This window comes from Gopherus flavomarginatus, chromosome 6 (genome assembly GCF_025201925.1).
Source record: "Gopherus flavomarginatus isolate rGopFla2 chromosome 6, rGopFla2.mat.asm, whole genome shotgun sequence".
Classification (NCBI taxonomy): domain Eukaryota; kingdom Metazoa; phylum Chordata; order Testudines; family Testudinidae; genus Gopherus; species Gopherus flavomarginatus.
In genome coordinates this window covers 27,259,058-27,274,347 of record NC_066622.1, presented here as the reverse complement: position 1 = coordinate 27,274,347, position 15,290 = coordinate 27,259,058, and the positions used below count along the sequence as shown (strand labels likewise).

Here is a 15,290-nt window from a genome sequence, read left to right as displayed (position 1 = left end):
GTAAACATGCAGTAAAGCAAGACATCCACCACATGTTTAAACCACATACAGATGGAGATACACACGCATATACAGTGAGAAATAAAAGAAAGTGAAAATAGTGTTCTGAAGCTATTCACTGATATTCTGTTGCATCTTTTTAAAAGGATTGTGCTAGAAAGAGAGTGAGAGAAAGAGAGTGCTCACTCAATATTAACAAAAACAATGTAAGTAAATCAGATTTTCAGACATCACTCTGGTCACAGAAAACACAAATATTGTACAAGAATTAATGGGAGAACTAGACCATGAAAGCCAAGAAATAGGGTCTGAAAATAAGCTTGATTAAGACGATAATGCTCAAGACATACAAAGGAAGACTGATTAGCATAGATGGAAACAAGCAGAAGAATAAATCTAACATAGACAGCTGCTCAGATCAGATTGGAGCATATTTAAAAGATGAAAGACAACATGAGGAGCAATTTCTCATTTAGACTGCAGAGGAAGGCCTCCAACTGATGTGTTTCTTCTAAGTGGCTTCTGGCCAAGACACAAAGCTCCATCCACAAGAAAATGTGGTAGTTGGTTTGCTTTTATCCTGAGAATCTTTAGAAACACTATGACAGGAATTCCATTATGAGAAAGGAACTCAAACAGATGAATAAAACAAACTACATCAACAATTATGTTTAAAGGCAGAAAGGCTAAGTAAAATTTAAAAGGATAAATATGAGAATATGACAGGTAGTTCATGTATATGTCAGGTACGTATCTATTCTACCTCTCAGTGATTTTGGAGGGAAAGGCTTTATGTTGATTTTTAAGGGCAAAAAAACTCCTCAACTGGTATACACTGGCGTAGCACATTGAAGTCAGCTATACCAATTCACTATTATTGATATTAAATATTTATATTTTGGGAGTGCCCAAAGGTTCCTGATGTAATTGGGGTCCCATTGTATGGAGCATAGTACAAACACAGGAAAGAGAGAAATTCGCCCTGAAAGGCATACAGTCTAAAGACACAATAAACCATCAAACAAATCAAGTATCAGAGGGGTAGCTATGTTAGTCTGGATCTGTAAAAGCAGCAAAAAGGCCTGAGGCACCTTATAGACTAACAGACGTATTGGAGCATGAGCTTTCGTGGGTGAATACCCACTTCGTCGGATGTATGATGGATGCATCAAACGAATATGGTGAAGAATTCTTACAGCTTTGTTAGTTACATGTATTGCAGGATTTGTTTTTGTTTTTTTAATTGGGTGAAGAGGCAGTAGGAAAGAAGTGAGTAAAAAGAATGTGAAGGGGGATAATGGCAGCTTGCACCTGTGACTTACATAAGATGAGGACTGGCCCCTTTTTTCGGTCCCCAGAAGAGTACCTGAAGAGGTGTTAGAAGGTCTCATTTGGCGAATTCTCAAATGTGATTCCTATAAGCACTGGTTTCTGGTTACCCCAGTTCCTGGACTGAATTTAAAATACAATGGCCTCAACAAGTCTAAGAGCACTAGGGTTACCAGACAGCAGATGTGAAAAATTGTGATGGGGTGAGGGGTAATAGGAGCCTATATAAGAGAAAGACCCCAAAATTGAGACTGTCCCTATAAAATCAGGACATTTGGTCACCCTAAAGAGCACTCAGTGTCTGGGTATTTTGTGTCAGGCACAGGCAGTCATGGGCTGATGCTATTTTTGTGCTGACTCCTCTCTAATCACGCAACACATTTTAAAATAAAAAATAATAATAAACTACAGTGCCAGAAGAGAAAAATCAACAGAGTATCAAAGGGAATATGAAAAGAAATGAAAATTCAAAATATATCTGGAAGAGAAATATAACGGACCAAAAAAAATCCAACCCCCAAATAAAACCTTTTGATATAGGCAAGTTCTGAAACCTTGGCAACATCTTTGCCTGTCTCCTTGTTTTGCTTTATGTTCATTTTGTATGTTCAAAGTTAGAAAATACAAGGAAGTCTGCTCTCTTGACACATTCAGCTCAGTTTCCAGGCCTAGTCAGGTCTGAACATAATATCAGCTCAAATGGTTGGATACTGTTAGGAAATTTAGAATGGAGAAAGTTTTCCATTCAAGAATAAGACAGCTTTCTGGAGATCACGTATACTAGTTTCCAGTAAAAAAAAACAACAGCATTTACCCAAAGTCCCTACGTTGTTGTATCTGCAATATCAAATAACTCCTGTATCTAAAATATTTCTGTGAAGTAGCTGTTCATTAATATTGACTTTTTATAGGGACCACTGTACAGGGTCTTGATTTAGTTCACATGGAAGAAACTAGCCAGTCCCTCCCCCCCCCCGCCACCAATTAAGTTCGACAGTGCAGGATTCAACCTTAAAAAGCATAACGTTTTTATTTAAAGACATAGGAAAAAAATGTTGTGCAGTCCCTCATAAGCAATAAAGATCCCAATCCAAAACGTGTTAACACCAGTGAAAAGACTCCTATTGATTTCAGTGTACTTTGGATGAGACCCAAAATTGTGACAAATAAACATAATCTACTTATTGCCCTCTCTTTCCTCAAATATAAATTCTGTTTTTTTTTGTTTTGCTATTTTTTAATATCTAAAAATGCACAGGGGAAAATGTAGAACAAAAGTAATTTTTATTTTAATAGTACCTTAGAACTTGTAGAAACTCCAAGCTTCAGACTGGATCATATACTGTATTATCCAACAGTGCCATATAAAGATCCCCGTTGCCCCTTGTGATGAATGGGTTACTGTAAACAGATAACTGAGAGGTTAGTATTAAAGCTTCAAAATATAAAGTGCTTATTACAGTATTATTCTTTTAGTTAGGCATATTGATAGAATTTCTGAAGTCAAAATTTAATATAAAATATATGTGGGGATATTACCTGCCAGGGTTCTTTCCAAATTAATACAGTATCTATTTTTGAAATGGGGCTTATTACTATTAATATACATTTCTATTTCAGAAGCATGGTTGGGTTACATTAAAAACATGTAAAAGGGAAAAAATTGTGTGGCTTCATGAGCTGTGTAGGAGGTCCATATTAAATCAACATGAAAGCTTTTAAATTTTTATACATGTTGACATTTTGTAAGCTTTTACAGCTAATAGATCAAATTGTTCTACATGACAAAAATCAGAATCTAAAGCATGTAATGATACTGCAGTTTTCAAACAATGGAGAAATTCTTCTCCAAACTCAGCAGATTTACAAATGCTGGCTGGAGCAGATTAACGTAAATGATTATGTCTCTTTTTAGATTCTTTGAATGCCCAAAGCTGCCATTGATTTCAGTGAGTGTTTTGGTGCTCAAGGAAAGCCTGCTCCAGTAACGCATTTAACTATGCACTTAATTGTGATCATGTGATGACTCATATTGATTTCCATGGGATTACTGACATGCTGAAAGTTAATTATGTTCTTCAGAGCTTTGCTGGATCAGAGCTGGAATGCTTGAGTGATTCCCTGCATGTGTAACTTACTGGTACATACTGTATCATAAACTACTATACTACAAGTCATTCTATGCATTTGAAAAGCATATGATTTTCTATCACAGATAACCAGTTCTTCTATTAAGCTCTCTGGCATGTCAGTGAAAGGCTTGAAAGCTCTTTGGTGTGTGTTTGTGTAGCACCTTGGTCTTTTCCTTCTGCTCCTAGGTGGTATGGTAACACAAATAATAATAATAATAGATTTTAAAATGTATTAGACTTGAATCTTTATGTAGAACTAGCCTTTTAAGCAAGCTTCAAGAAACTGCTTGCAGTAATTGCAAGAAAATGTTACATTTACATATTATATTGTAAATTAAATAGTAATACTTTGATACCACAAACAATGCATTCTAATTCAATGGTTTGTTCTCATAACTTGCACTTACTTTTAAAAAAGCACTTTAGGAGTAAATTCGTACTCCATAACAATCCAAACAAATTGGGAAAGAGTTCCATAGGTGAGTTGAGTAAACTAATCTATTCAATTTCCTAACTGTTAATAATATATGTATTGTAGAAATCATCAATCTTTTTTGTTTCAAACTACTTATTATAATTTCTAATGTATAGATATCTTGTCCAGTTAAAATATTTTCAACTTGGCTTTGAATATTTATTGAAATCCAACCTACTGTTAAATACAGGCTAAAATATCCTAGCAAAAGTCTAACAGAAATATACAATCAAATAAGTAAAAGCAAAGTCCAGTTAAAAGTCCAATAAAATAATTTACTGAAAACTGCACAGTAACAATATAGAGTGTTTTCCTGAAATTCAACAAAGGCTTCTCATATGATGTCATGGAAAACGATCTAGTTTATCTTAAGAACTTTTCAGTATGCTCCATCGCAGAACAAGATGGAACAAACCCCTTTGATGCAAGCTCTCTGTCTTTTAAATCATTGCTGATATTTCTCTAGTCCTGTTTCCTCTAAGGTAATGTACAGCTGCCATCATTTTTCTATCACGGTAGAGTTTCCCAGAATTTAAGTAAACTTGCAGCCGTTTTAAAGATGCTTATTTAAAAATAATAATATTCTGTCATATTGACTCATTTTAGGTCCATATAGTAATGGGCAAACATCACAAAGTTCAGAGGTCTGGTTTGGATTCTAATCTAAATGTTATTTGGTGATTTATGAACGTATTCATATCAAATCTTGAATCCATTTGAACAGGCTGTAATGGCTGTTGCTTTCATGAACCTCAGATTATGATCATGAAGTTCACAAACATATGCTTCCAGGAGGTCTCATAGTGAATGAATTCAGGGGCAGCATCACTATTGTGAAGGTTCAGGATTAGCTAATCTCTATTAGTAGCTAGGGTGCCTGTAGCAACTGTGTATTTTGAACTATGGCCCATACATGCTAACACAGTGTTGCTAAGGAACTCATAATAAGTCCTAGCACAGTGTTACTAGGGAACCCTTCATAAAGTCTAGCACAGTGTAGCTATGGTTACAGAACATCTCTGCTCTCCTCCCAGGTCTTTACCTAAATAGCTGCAGCAGGGAATGGGAATGCTTCTGTGCCCTCATTTCCCAACTGAGTTTCTATCTGTGCTCTGCTTTCTCCCATCCCCACCCCCTTTATGAATTGAGGGGGAGAAATCCAGACCATGCAGCCTGGTAAAAAGCCTTTTAGAAGGAAAAATGGCTGCCTGGTATCTTGAAGATTTCAAAGGTAAGGCAGAGCAAAAAGCTCCACTGCTTAAAGTTAAGCATATGCTTAAGTGCTTTGTTGAGTAAGTGCATAATTTATATAAAGAGAGAGATGTATAGTATTCTAAATGTTTATTTTCCTTGTGTTCTCTTCCAGGTTCAAATTTATTTTAGATTATAAAGGATCTAATGAATGGAGCTATGCTCTCACTCTATCTAAACAGATTTTTTAAAATCTGACAAGTATTGGGGAAAATATTCAACACTGTGGGATTATCATCCTGGTCTAGGTAATATTCTGATGCCTAGAATGCATTAATATCTTGTTATGCAAAATTACTCTGAGGCACTACCTGGGCCCTAATAAAATAACAACAGTGAAGTAAAAAAGAAATAGAGTCTATAAAATAGCAACTGCATATGATACCAATTATACGACAGCCAAAAATAATACTTTTTGGCATGCTGTCCTCAAACTATGTACTCTTACTGCTGCTTAGAAATAGGCCATTTTCTATGTACACTTAGAAATATTTCTATTTAAGAACTATTAGGAAAATATTTTGGAAATACAGTGTTTGAGCATGTGGAATGAGTTACCTCCCACAATTATGTGAACTACTGTATTGCAGAACTACATTAGCTTCCCTGTAGCTAATGAACCATGTCATTAATTACAGTCATTAAAAATAAAAATTACTCCAAGGCAAGCCAAATATTTACAATAAATAAAAGGGTCAAGAACGAAAAAGTAGCCATTTGATTCTAAACCAATTGTGCTTAATTTTTACCCTCATTCTTCTCAAATTTAATTTGAAGCAGATTAACTTGATTTTATATGTCAAATCTGACAGCTATATATGTGCCCCCAATGAAAACTCTCTCAAAGGCTATGTCGCTCAAAGACTTCCAACAAAAGTGTGAAGTACTTTAAAGGAGTGTTTATTACACTCCTGGCTTGCTCTCACTCTGTGATCTTATTGGATATAGCTAAGGAATTAAGTTTTGAAATATTTCCCTTTGACTCATTGAAAAAATGACCTTAAATTATAAATGAAGCATTTTAAAATTGGTGAATAGTAGCCACAGTTGCCCAATATGTGAAGAGGCTCACCACCCCAAAAGAGCTGAGTCTGCTTGAAATACAGTAATTTGCCAGAGCTCTGGGACCTGCAAAGGAACCATGGCTGCTACATAAACCTTGAAGATGGTGGAGTGTCTGATCCCTGCAGTTCCCAGGTGCTCTGCACACCATGGCAGAAGGGAAAAATATCTGTTAGTCCAGTCCATCCGACCTTACTCTCTTTGTCAAGGCTGGAACTGAGAGGGGAGGGATAGCTTAGTGGTTTGAAAATTGGCTTGCTAAACGCAGGTGGTTGTGAGTTCAATCCTTGAGAGGGTGATCTAGGGCAAAAATCTGCCTGGGGTTTAGTCCTGCTTTGAGCAGGGGGTTGGACTAGATGACCTCCTGAGGTCCTTTCCAAGCTTGATTTTTTAAAAAAAAAAAGACAGAACTATCCCTGTAGTTATTGTGCAAGAAGTGCCATCGTGTCCCCCTGACTTCAGTGGGTGTTGTAAGCAGTGCACTCAGCACTTTGCACGATTAAGCCCCTATTATCGTGTTAAGCTCTGGCATATCAAACTCCCAGAACATCAGAAAATGCTGAAGAAGTCCATCATTGTTAAGTTTGATTAGATTTGTTGGGATGGATGGTATCCGAGAAATGCTTGTAAGTGCATTAGACAAAGACTGAATGGATTCTGAATGAAGTCTTCCTTTCCCCCCAACATTAATGGCTGCTGCTGTTGAAGAGCCACAGCATCTGTTATTTCCACAGGAAAGTAAGCCTGCTTTATAGAGCAAATGTCCACTTCCTTTTGTTATGTTTCACACAGGGGTGAAGGAAACTTAAAGGACTTACCAGTATGCCAGAGTCCTGAGCAGGGCCATGACCTCAACCAGAAGAGGCGTGGCCTCAACTGGAAGAGGTGGGGCATTTCAAGATTTAAAGGCCCTGGGGCTCTGGCTGTGGCTAGGAGCCCCAGGACCTTTAAATCACCCTGGAGCTACCAGCTGCAGAGGCTGCTGGGAGCTCAGGAGAGAATTAAAGGACCTGAGGCAGCAGGGCTCAGGTGGTGATTTAAAGGGCCCAGTGCTCCTGTCACTGCAAGGATCCCCGGGCCCTTTAAATCACCACCAGAGCCCAGCTGCCAGAGTCCTGGGGCTCTGGCAGCGATTTAAAGGGCTTGGGGCTCCCTGCAGGGGCCGGAGCCCCAGGCCCTTTAAATCACCGCCGTAGAAGCCGGTCTGGTCCGGCACTGGACTGTATCAGCTTACTTTCACTTCTGGTTTCACAGCATAAACATGAGAAGTTAGGTAAAAACAAAATACTGTTGCTGGAAGGTTGCAACATAACACTGTTATTTCCTAAAATTCAGAATGGTAACACACAAGAACCCAGAGACAGAAAGAGAATGGAGGCTGCTCCATAAAGCAGGAAAGTAAAATTCATCCTACCTTACCCTAGCTCAGTGGTTCTCAAACTTTTGTACTGGTGACCCCTATCACATAGCAAGCCTCTGAGTGCAAGCCCCTCCCCCCATATAAATTAAAAGCACTTTTTAACATATTTAACACCATTATAAATGCTGGAGGCAAAACGGAGTTTGGAGTGGAGGCTGACAGCTCGTGACCCCCAATGTAATAACCTCACGACCCCCTGAGGGATCCTGACCTCCAGTTTGAGAACCCCTGCTCTAGCTGGCTGCCTGCTGACTATCTGCTGCTAGGCCTAGGTCACACGTTTCCCTACAGAAGTCCCTGCAAGCAGGACCAGGAATAAACCTTGAGCATTTAAAGTGGCAGCTTGCAATTTCAGTACACCACACTTCCTCAGTACAGGTGTAATGATGCTCCAGACTTCTCACTCAGTATGTTTTGGCTCTGTGTCACAGGAGGACAAGTGAGAATAATGGTCTCCATTTGAATATAAAATTACTCTTTTTCTTCTAGACAATTGAGGAAAATTCTCCCATACCAAGCTTGCTGTGGATCTGGGTAGTTAAGAAATAGATGAACATTCTGTACTCCATGCTGAGTGTGCCACTGTTCATTCACTCTTCAGCTCTGTTATTTGACTGTTTATACAGAAAGTGGGTTCAATAGAAAAGTCCACATCATAGTTAAGAGGCATATGTTTTTTCCTTACTCCACCCATGGTATAACCCTTTTCATGCTACTGGGCTTATTACTGAAGAACAGGCTACGTGACACATTCTGTGTATGTTTCAGATGAGAACAAGTTACTTGATTATTGTTTAAGGTAGCTGGCAGATTGCTTATTGCAACAGAGACTTTGCATTGACATCAACATGCTCTAGATCAGGCCCTTCGGAGCGTTACATTAGGCACTCAGGTTTGAATATACTGACCTTTATGTTTATCTGTTTTTAAGTAATTATTTTTAAACAGTAGAATGGTGTGAAAAAATCTCATTACTGGTAACATTTGTGTTAAAAATATTGTTTGTGAAATATTTGGCATGTTCATGTGCCATGTTTAGGTGGTGGTGTTTTTTTTCAGTTTACATCAATTGAAGATCAAGCCCAAGAAATTTGAGACTTAGCGTCTCTTGACTCATCATGATGGATTGTCTTAATCATATGTTACATCACCTATGATTATTTAATAATTTTTATATATAGCACAATTTGGCATTCCATCTTCCCTCTTTTTTCCTCTGGAAACCACATTGCTACCTCTCCAAAAGCCAGACATAAAGTAAGACAGATATGCTGAACATATGGATACCAAGCAAGTAGTTTCCCCAATGAAAATAACCACATAAAAGCTCCTCAAACTTCCTCCTCTACAAATGTAACTTTTTAGTGGTTGGGATGATGGAGATAATAGAAGCAGATAAGCATCCCATCTAAATTTATTGCAGGCGATAAAAGCAGCCAAAATGATAAAATATTGCTGCTATCAAGAAAATATCTTGGCCAGGGATCCAAATTATTTTCATTTAGTTTCTATTATGTTAATGTCCATTTTACCGAAGTAAAAAGAAAAAGAAGAGGACTCAGTGAAAGGCAATGGCTTAAGTCGGCTTTGCTGGAATGTGGGAAAGTTGCTAAAACCCATGTAAGAATCTACAACTGCTTTCAAAACATCTCATGGAGAAGAGGAGGCTGTGTTTAATTAAATGGAAGTATCATCCACAAATAAAAGTATGTGTAGTTTGAAAAAATTACAAATCTTTCATTCATTAATCTTGGGATTGATTACAGGTAACTTTAAAGTGACAACTTTTACACCTTTACTAAGCATTAGTGGTGAAATCCTGGCTTCACTGAAATCAATGACAAAATGCCCTTTGACTTCACCATAGATCTCTGTCTTCTCTCCTTCTTACTTGATAACTGTACTGTGAAATAACTGGCAATTTTTTTCTGCATAAATCCAGATCAGAATTCCAATTTTCTACTCAGATCTCAAAATTATTGTTCTATTTTCTGACACATTTGGTTTGGTTTTATTGTTGGTTTTTGTTTGTTTGTTTGTTTTTTGAAGAGTTTGAAATTATTATCCATCCCATGTTCTAGAGCCATATTGTCCATCCAATTCTGTTGATGGAGAGGATAAAAATCCAATAGATCTGGAACGTTATGAGGGCCAGTAACTGAAAGGGAGAAGTGCAGCCTCTGGGGCGTTGGTACCCACTTTCACATGACCTAAAGAAAAACCTTTCTTTGGGCTCCACAGGTATCACATTCCACAGTTTTGGGAGGTGTAGGCTGGGAAAGGATGTGGGGGGGGTCCATGGTGGTGTTCCCACCACCAACCACATGATATTTCAGTTGATATATTAATCGTTATACTTTGAGGATTGATCCCATTTTATTGAATTTGTACTGACACCTGATCCTACAGGCAACTAACTGCCTTAATTCTTTTGATTCACCAAAACATTTAAGCACATGCTTAATTTTTAAGGAAGTGCTTAAGTCCATGTTGACTTCTATGGGATTTAAGCATGTATTTAAAGTTAAGCATCTGCTTTGCTGAATAGGGAAAGACTTAACATGTACTAAAATGCTTTGCTGAATTGAGGCCTAAATTCTCTTTGAACTCAGTCCTGCGAAGTGAGATGTTCATTGGACTTTTTAACCCAGAGGTACATTTGGGGAACTCATTACCTCAAAGCAGGCCCTCTGCACAGTGCAGGATAAGATTGCTAATGTGTAGGGGAAAGGGATTTATGGTGCAAGTTAAGAGGCTCATAGTACCCTCCTGATAGAAGATGAATATGGGAATGTTTGCCTCTGAACATAAATGTTAATCTAGAAAAGTGCATGAGATTAATGAAAACTTCAATGAAGAGAAGGAAAATGTAGATCAGAAAATAATAGCTATATATTAAACTCTCACTTTGCATCATTTAATTCAAGTGTATCTGCCAGTTGTATCATGTCAACTGCATAAATTAAAGATCATCCAGTGTTACACCCTCCAACCCATCTAATATTCGTAATGTCCAATATAAGAACATGATGAAAAGCAATGGTGATTGCATGCCCCCCTTCTCTTACATCAGACTTGAACCAGTTGTTTAATTTCCCACCAATTCATACAGCATTGAACGAGTCTTTGTACATAGCTTTTATAATCGCAATTATCTTATCGTAATGCATCCCTTAAAAACAAATCAAATGCCTTTTGAAGTCAATGAAAACACCAAACGTCTTTAATTCCCTTTCTTGCTTTTTTCCATCAGCTCTCGGAGGGTGAATATCTGGTCAATGCAGCTTCAGCCTGTTCTAAAGCCACACTATTCCTCAACTTCTACTTCCTCTAAAACCAGCCTTTATTTTTTAACAATTACTTTCATCAAGATTTTTTCCTGGTACTGACAGTAATGTTTACCTCTAGTTATTCAGATCAGTAGGATCTCCTCTTTTTCAAGACCTGGTGCAACTATTGCAATTAGCCAGTCATCTGGTACCTCCTCTTCCTCTCAGACCTTCTTGTATATTTTTTCCCAGTGCTTTGATAACATTTGTCCCACCATCTTTTTACAGCTTAGCTGTTATATTGTCTATTCCTTCAGCTTTTCCGTTTTTTAACTGCTTCACTGCATTTTTCATTTCTTCTTCTGGTGGTGGTACAGTGCTGATATCCATTCTGCCTTGCAAACTGCCCTATTCATTTAGCATGTCTAGAATACTTGCATCCGGATCAACCAAAGGGTCCAGCAGTACAGCACTTTGTCAAAATGCTCCTTCCATACTTCCAGCACCTCTTTGGCATTTGTTGTAAGTTTACCTGCATTGTTGACTTGATAGTGTTTCCATACAACTTATCTTTTTGTATATTGTTTTAGTATTTTGTTTTCTTGATGCCACCTCTAGTTGTTGAGCCTCCTCTTTTCAAAACTTTTGCTTGTCCAATCTTTGTGATTTCTTTGCTGTTTTGCACAGTGCGTTTACTACTTCAGTTTTCACAGCATTCTTAACTTGTTTACACTTTTCCTGTGTATGTTCTTGTTTTGTTGTTGGTTCAGATTTTCCTTCTTTGCTTACATCTTCCAATAACTCCCCACTGTGTTTTGTATCACTTCCTTGAATATTTTACATCCAGTCTGTAAGTGAGATTTCTTCATCATCACAAATTAATGGCCTGAAATGCCCTACAAGTCCCACTTTGTAAGCCTGCTTCACAAAGCTATCCTTTAGTTTATCAAACTCGAAATTTGGTTTTTATTGCACCCATCTTTTATTTGGACTTTAACTTAATATTAATCTTCCCAATTAGTAGTTCATGATCACTGCCACAGCTGGCACTTTTAATAACTCATATCCAACAGTGACTGTCATTGATAATAATGTGGCCAGTCTGGTTTTTGGTTTGACCATCCGGTGAATTCCACATAATTTTGAATCTCATCTTCTGATTTGAGTGGGAAAAATAAGTTTTTGCAAGTTCTGTTATCACAGATGAGCCAACACAATTATGGGAGGATGAGGTAGATTATTCTCTGGCATATTTATTAATTAAATTCTGATCCAAGAACCTTTTTTTTATTTAACTGGTAATGACAAGAGACCTATAAAAGCCGCAGCTTGACTTTCAGATCAAGAGGGAGTTTGCACAGATAGCAGTTAGGATAAATATTTTATAACTTGTTGACTGATCATATTTGTTCTAGAAGATATTGAGAGAGAATAAACAGAACCCCACAGTGCCATTTTTAGAGAATCACTTTTCAGAGAACAGTATTACCACACTTTATTTGAGATTACGTCAAGAATCTATTTGGATACTTCCATGAAATTCAAGATGGTGGGAACTATCAAAACCTACCAAACGTTGCCAGAAGGATTGTATATTGCTTCTTTACTGTTTCAATATGCCAGTTGTTTTTGCAGCTATGTGCAAACCCAGATCTGCCATGTGACTTCATGATGGGAGCTAAAGATGTGTGTCAAATGACAAAACCATGATACTCGCTAAGACTAAGGATTTAAATAACAAGCAATGGTTGAGGAAATTAGGGTTGTTCTCACTAGGAAAGAGGAGACTTTGTGGTGATCTAATTGATGTTTTTCAGCATATGAAGACGACTGATAAAATTGATCTAGACAAACTTTTCCCACTGGCAAAAACACAAAAACAAAATGACATAATGCACGGACTAGGAAATTAGGAGCAGATAGGAATTTAACACAAAACTACTGTATTCCACCCAAAGGGAAATACACATATTGAAAAGATTACAAGGAAGGACCAGGCGAGCCGGCAAAATCAATGTATTCAAGAGATAGTTAAAGAAACTGCAGAGAGAGATGATTGAAGGGCATGGGGAGAAAACAGTACCCTGAAAATGAGGGAAAAGGCAAAGTGTTCCTTTGGTTTTCATGCACCTACAAATTCTTAGGCTTTTGAAAAAACATAGACTGAGAAACATGGAAGCAGAAAATTGAGTACTGACATATTCCAACTGGTTGGTTGAACTCTGAGATACCAACACTGAAATACAATTGTAACTATTTTCAGATGACAGGATTTCCTCCAACTTCCTCTGAAATTTAACTAGAAAACCATTAAGGTGATGCAAATCCTTTTAAAAGCAGTCTGGTTAAAATTCTGACCCCGTTTAAGTCAAAAGCTAAACTTTGGAGACACTAAGGGTATGTCTACACTGCAATTACAAATCCTATTACAATTACAAACGGTGGGTTGGGACCCATTTTCATGGGTCGCCAGGGCTGGTTTAGACTTTCTGGGGCTCAGAGCCAAAGCCAAAGCCTGAACCCCACCACCCGGGGCCCAAGCCCCACCATCCAGAGCCAAAGCTCCAAGGGCATCAGCCTCAGATGACAAGGCTCAGGTTATAGGCTCCCTGCCTGGGGCTGAAGCTCTCAGGCTTCAGTTTTGGCCCTGGGGCAGTGAAACTCAGGCTTCAGTTTTGGTCGTCCCACCCGGCAAGGTGTGGCTCGGTTGAGCTCGGTCCCTCCTCCTGGGGTTGTGTAGTAGTAATTGTTGTCAGAAGGAGTTTGTGGTGCAATGAAGTTTGAAAACCCTGACCTAAGTTATACCTGTTGACTTCAGTTGCCTTTGGATCATGCCCTTCCCTCATGTCTCCTTATTCAGGACATATATGTATGACCCAATCAGCAGTATCCGTAGGCAACAATGTCTTTCAGCAATTTGGCTTTTACTTGCATGAGAAAATACTGTCCCATAATAGAGACATTTGACTTGAGATCAAGGATGAGAAGTATTACATTTTGTTTGTCCCCCAAACTCTTTCTTCAGGGAAATGAAGTATTTGCTTACACCCCTAATTTTCCCTTTAGGGATGGACCAAATTGTCAGTCACTACACTTATCTTTTGGTAGGCATTTAAACTATTGGGACTACAGTTTTCTCATCATTACCAGAAAGGCTGGTTTGAGAAGGTAATAGCTGGGAATAAGGTCTTGATGTGTCATCTGAACACTACTGTCTATCTTTATTTTTTAGGAAGCAACCAACTGGGAATGGAAGCAAAATTAATATTATTGGCCTCTGAATTTAAATTGTGATTGTGATAGAGGATCTATTTTTCCATTTTACTTTTTTTCTAGCTTTTCTTTTTTACTAAACTTGTTATAAACTAGGGACTAGATTTAGAAAAGTATTTAGATGCCTACAGATGCAGAGAGGCACCTATTAGGATTTACAGAAGCCGCTAAATCCCATTGACTCCAATGACACTTGTTTAAAGTTATGTGCAGGCTTAAGTGTTTTGCTGGATCAGAACTTAGGGCCCAGATCCACAAAGGCACTTAGGGGCCTAATGCCCAGACTTAGGTACCTAAGTCCTGTTTGTAGGCACCACTGTGACCCACAAAACTGCAGCTTGGCTGCCACCTAAATTTATAGATTCCTAAACTCACTTGACACCTAAGTTTTTGCAGTAAAAAACTGCATGGGCCTATAGCATCAGTCCCACTCTTTCTCTAGCCCAATCAATATTTAATTATTCAATTATTTAATTTAAGTGGAATACCTTCAATAGGAGTGATTGAAGGAGAATATTCTGTAGTCCAGTGGTTAGGACATTCCTGTTCTAATCTCTTTTCTTCTCATCAAGCATCTTAAATACAGGGTTAAAGATTACAGGGTATTGGCCCTCTCACTCTTTCCCATGTCTTTTCCTCTCATTCACCTTAACTGTCACTGAATGAGAAACACACACAAATTTTTATAAACCAAAATACTGTCTTTTGAAAAAAGACTTCTCTGTGAATGACTGAAAACCTTATATAGATGTTAGTGGGCTTAAAATGGTCCTCTGATAGATAATGTACTGAACGCTAACATAAGGATAATTGACCTTTGGAACAGATTACCCATGGATGTGGCAAATTCTCCATCACTTTACATCAAAGTTGGATATCTTTCGAAAAGATATGCTCTAATTCCATCCCAAGATGTTGGGCTAGTTGCAGGAACCACTGAATGAAATATGTGGCCTATGTTATGCAAGAGGACAGACTAAATTACCATAATGGTCCCTTCTGGTCTTAAAATTTATGAAGTTATACTATTTTTTGGCAGTGGAAAAAGATACCCTGGACAATATGAATAAAATATAGAG

General features: G+C 37.9%; 1 long non-coding RNA gene across 6 annotated transcripts in view; it reads left to right on the top strand.

The window, feature by feature from the left end:
- Positions 1 to 4,999: 4,999 nt before the first annotated feature.
- Positions 5,000 to 15,290, top strand: part of LOC127054429 (uncharacterized) — a 68,304-nt gene continuing 58,013 nt past the window's right edge. For all 6 annotated transcript variants that reach the window (XR_007775253.1, XR_007775251.1, XR_007775250.1 and 3 more), the window contains exon 1: positions 5,000 to 5,167. This is a non-coding gene — a long non-coding RNA (uncharacterized LOC127054429). The remainder of the gene's footprint in view (positions 5,168 to 15,290) is intronic.